Source organism: Nicotiana attenuata, unplaced genomic scaffold, assembly GCF_001879085.1.
Source record: "Nicotiana attenuata strain UT unplaced genomic scaffold, NIATTr2, whole genome shotgun sequence".
NCBI classification, from domain to species: Eukaryota; Viridiplantae; Streptophyta; class Magnoliopsida; order Solanales; family Solanaceae; genus Nicotiana; species Nicotiana attenuata.
The window spans coordinates 446,349-451,880 of NW_017670591.1; positions in this window are offsets into that span (position 1 = coordinate 446,349).

A 5,532-nucleotide genomic window follows, 5' to 3' on the forward strand; every position below is an offset into this window, starting at 1 on the left:
GTTTATGTGTTTGGAAGTTTGCGGGTTTAGAAATTATAAAGTTTATGGGTTCGAAAATACGCGATTTTTGCGGTTAAAAGTAAGACATCACTAGTTACGTTCGTTTAGAGTTGTGTTACGAAGTTTTAGGAGGACGGTTCGGGGAAGGGGTGGGGAGGGGGGAGGGGTGGGGGGAGGTGGGAGGGGGAGGGATGAAGAGAGTTGCATAAAAAATATTTTCCTAAAAAAAACTATTTTCTACTCTCTAACCAAACAATAGAAAATATTTTCCGAAAAATGTTTTCCACTTACCAACCAAACAAGAGAAAATAAGTGATAAAACCACTCATTTTCCATGAAAACATTTTCTAGGAAAACATTTTCCATGGAAAACATTTTCCTTCATACCAAACACACCCTTAGTTTTGAAGTTTTCACTTTGGGCTTGAGCATTAGATCCACCCGGTCCAACAAATCCAATGTCTTTGGGCTTTTCATAATTGTCAATAGGGATTTTTACCTTCCTATATCATATATGAAACCTTATTACCCTCAATGTTTAAGGTTTTAGTTAATTACATTTCAGCATACCAAATTATCATTTTTATACCATAATTCAAATTAGGGATATAATTAAGGGTACATTTATATTAGGCATAATTATAGGACTGTATCTTCCCACTTTCTCTTTCCTTTCATCTCAACTGTTCACAACACACACACAACTCACGATGCTCCTATGCTTCCTCTCGTTGATCATCCCCAACTGCCCACCGCCTCTCAATTGTTATTAAGAATCGAAGAATATCATATTTTCAGATTCACAAGAAAATATTAAATTCTTTGATCGAACCGCTTGAATTCTCACTGGAAATAATAATGGCAGAGAGTTCGAAATTTCAAACACAGATAGAAATCAAGCAACAAATGGCGGCGGTGAGATTCTCACTTTTTGATATCTGAATTTCTTTCGAGCTATGACATTTTGTATGGAGATCACTTCATGAATTGCCTATTCTTGAAACCCTATTTTTTTTTTTTTTTTGGATTTTTACATTCCTATGCCACATAGGAAACCTTTTGTAGTCAACATTTTTTTTTAATATAAATTGTAGTTTAATTGTAGTATAAATATAGTAATTTTGTAGATACTCTTAAAAACAATACAGCTTTATACAATACTTAAACTGATTTGTAGTTTTTTTGAAGAAATTTTGTAGGTCAAGAGAAAATTTTGTAGTCAACATTTTTTTTCAACATAGATCGTAGTTTAATTGTAGTATAAATGTAGTAATTTTGTAGATACCCTTAAAAACAATACAGCTTTATACAATACTAAAACTCATTTGTAGTTATTTGTAGATAAATGTAGGAATTTTGTAGATATTAACATAAAATCAGACTTCCTCTTCTCCATTCTTTCTTCTTCTCAAAAAATACAGAGATGAGACCCATTTTCTATAATCAGATTTTTCCCATTCAATTGTAGCATGATTGGGATTTTGGACACGATTGAGTGTTGTTGCTGAGGTATTGTTCTATATTTTATTGTTTTTTTGATTTGTGTATTGAGAAAAAAAAAGATGAAGAACAGATTTGATTTCAGTTTGTTGAAGCTTTTAGTCTTTTTTTTTTTTAATTACGAAAAAAATTCCAATGGCTTTGCCTACCAATCAAATCTGATATGGAGAAAAATACGCAGATGAGAAATCTCCTTCCCCTTTTTAAAAATTTAATTTAATGTAGAATCAATTAACACCAAGATTCTCTCCTTAATTTTAGCGCGTTTTTTAGGGAATATTCTGCCCTTTTAATGCCCTAATAGTCGAATGGTATATAAATTGTAGTAAAAGTGTGGACTGGGCAGGTAATTAACAAACTATGCACATTTAGGTTAATAAGGTTTCATATATGGTATAGTTAGGAAAAAATCCCTTTTAAAATCTTGCGGCAAAAGTATCATTTACCCAACAGAAGCCAACAGGAAATGGGAAATTTATACCAAATAGCATAACTGAAGGCCTTTGTTTAGACTTTGTTCCATTTAAGAAAAAATTGTGCAAACATATTTTTGGCAGATCATAACTTTTCACAAGCTGATCGTAAGTCTTGCCGGATTGACAAATTGTTCACAAGGTACCAATTTTCATCTGCATGTATTGTTAAATTGTTCATAAGTGCTGGAGGTATAAAATATGTCTGTTTGTTCAATTGTTCACAAGATTTATAATCTTCTATCTATCTTGTTCAATAATTAATTCCGGTGATTAATTAGTAAATAATATTTCATTCTAAATCTGCAATTTTTATTTGAAAATAAATACTGTAAATCATTGTTCGTGATAGAAACAAAACAATAAAGCAAAGCCTTTCAAGTCGAACTAGATTATACAATATGGGCGGTCGTAGTACCAGCTAATTTCGATAACACTACTAGAAATTCGGAAAAAAGCGACCAAAATTTAGCGATCAAAGTTGGTCTGTGAGAAAAAGCGACCAAAGTTGGTCGCTAAACTAGCGAAAATAATAAAATAAATAAAAGAAACACAACAGCGACCAAGATTGGTCGCCAATTGGTCGCTATAATAGTCAAAATGTTGACTGGACTGATCAGACTTTCTTGGTCAAACATTTACTGAGATTAGCGACCAATGTTGGTCGCTCGCGTGGGACCCACTATTATTATTTTAAAAAAATTACAAAATATAAATATATATAATATAAAAATGGCGACCAATGTTGGTCGCTAACTAAAGGGTAGGCAGGTAGCGACCAACTCTCGTCGCTCCAATGGGACCCAGTTATACAATTTTAATAATTATATTATTAATTTAAATATTATATGAAATATAATTAAATCTGATTTAAATATAGCGACCAGAGTTGGTCTCTATTCAGGTCAACAATGGTCAAAATTAAAAATCACTTTTGTATTTACTATCTAAATAATATAAATGTAAGCCGTTAATACTTTTGTAATACAAGGGATGAATAGTACTACGAATCGTGCGTCTGTGTCTATATATATATACACTTACGCTATATATATATATATATATATATATATATATATAACTATGCACTGAGTATAAGTGTATTAGATAATACTGCATCGAATATAGCTTAAATATATATATATATACTTACGCTATACTATGCNAGTTTAATTGTAGTATAAATATAGTAATTTTGTAGATACTCTTAAAAACAATACAGCTTTATACAATACTTAAACTGATTTGTAGTTTATTTGTAGTTATTTTTTTGAAGAAATTTTGTAGGTCAAGAGAAAATTTTGTAGTCAACATTTTTTTCAACATAGATCGTAGTTTAATTGTAGTATAAATGTAGTAATTTTGTAGATACCCTTAAAAACAATACAGCTTTATACAATACTAAAACTGATTTGTAGTTTATTTGTAGTTTTTTTTGTAGATGAATATAAGATTTTGTAGTCAACATTTTTTTTTCAACATAGATCGTAGTTTAATTGTAGTATAAATGTAGTAATTTTGTAGATACCCTTAAAAACAATACAGCTTTATACAATACTAAAACTCATTTGTAGTTATTTGTAGATAAATGTAGGAATTTTGTAGATATTAACATAAAATCAGACTTCCTCTTCTCCATTCTTTCTTCTTCTCAAAAAATACAGAGATGAGACCCATTTTCTATAATCAGATTTTTCTCATTCAATTGTAGCATGATTGGGATTTTGGACACGATTGAGTGTTGTTGCTGAGGTATTGTTCTATATTTTATTGTTTTTTTATTAGTGTATTGAGAAAAAAAAGATGAAGAACAGATTTGATTTCAGTTTGTTGAAGCTTTTAGTCTTTTTTTTTTAATTACGAAAAAAATTCCAATGGCTTTGCCTACCAATCAAATCTGATCTAGAGAAATATACGCAGATAAGAAATCTCCTTTCCCTTTTTAAAAATTGAATTTAATGTAGAATCAATTAACACCAAGATTCTCTCCTTAATTTTAGCGCGTTTTTAGGGAATATTCTGCCCTTTTAATGCCCTAATAGTCGAATGGTATATAAATTATAGTAAAAGTGTGGACTAGGCAGGTAATTAACAAACTTTTTAGGGTAATAAGGTTTCATATATGGTATAGTTAGAAAAATATCCCTTGTCAATATCGTTTAGCGGCAAATAAGATTGTCAAAACGGATTTTTTTTGTTCCTATACAATATTTGAAACTTATTTATCAAAATTATTTTAGTTTTGTATATTACCCGCCCTAAACAAGGATTACTTACAAATTATATACATTCTACCTTAAAAGGCTCTTAATCCATTATTAGTGCCTTCAATCAAGGGATTTAATTACACCCTTTTCCTTTTTTCTCTCCTGTCTCCCCTCTTCTCTCGAGATAGAACTTATATTTAATTATAGAAACGGTCTAGTTGGATGAGAAGATTCGTCATTTGGTCCCAGCTCCCAACGCTCCCCTGTTATTGCCATGAAAGTAGGATCTAATTCAATTTGATTGAAGAAATCCTAGCTACGTCACAATTAACAATTCCTATAAAAAAATTAACAGATATCCATCAAACAAGGAAAACCAATACTAAAACATCAAAATAGTTTCACATACATACTATTGAACAGAAAAAGCAAGTCTCATCAATTAAAGATTGTTCTAAATTTGATTAATCGGGTGCAGATCTGCCGATCAACATCAAAAAGGGACAAATCTGTTCATATATTGACAGAATACACTAATTTCAACAAACGACTGTCAATATGGGAATAAGATGAACCATCAATTTAGTCAATAATTTTACCAGAAATAATGGGGGGGGGGGGGCACCGTTGTCACACCTCCTTTTTCTTACGCCCGTAGAAGAGGGTATAATAAAGGGAGTTATTTCCAACTTGAAGTGACAATCGGAACGGGATTTATTATTAAATTCTTAGAGTCGCCACTTAGGAAATTAATGGTGTCCCAAGTCACCGGTTAAATCCCGACCCGAGGAGATTATGACTCTGTTATCAGTCTGCGAACCAGAAATCCAGGTAAGGAATTCTGTTAACCCGGGAGAAGGTGTTAGGCATTCCCGGGTTCCGTGGTTCTAGCACGGTCGCTCAACTGTTGTATTTGATTTATCTGATTTCAAAATATGTTCCAATTTATGCTTTTATTAGTAAACCGCTTTTATTTTTATGTTTAATAAGAATTGCAACGTCGTAAAAATGCGTTTCGAACCACGTCGCACCAGTGCACCCGTGATTGTTAACACATTTCGACTTCGTTGAGATTTGGATTTGGGTCACATAAATGTGCACCCGTATTTAGGAAGGTAAATTTATTAAAATACGTGCCTAAAGCAACTACGCGTTTATTAACTGTGTGGAGAACCATGAAATTCGCTAAATGGCACATCCCGAGGTCTAAATATTTTGATATAAGCAATTAATGAGGGCTCCGCCATTTGTGTGTTTATTTGGCGAGGCTCGTCTCGTCTATTGTTCATTTTAAAGGGTAAATCCTAAGGCAATCTATGATTTTCTATATTTGATCGTCTTTAACTATTTGC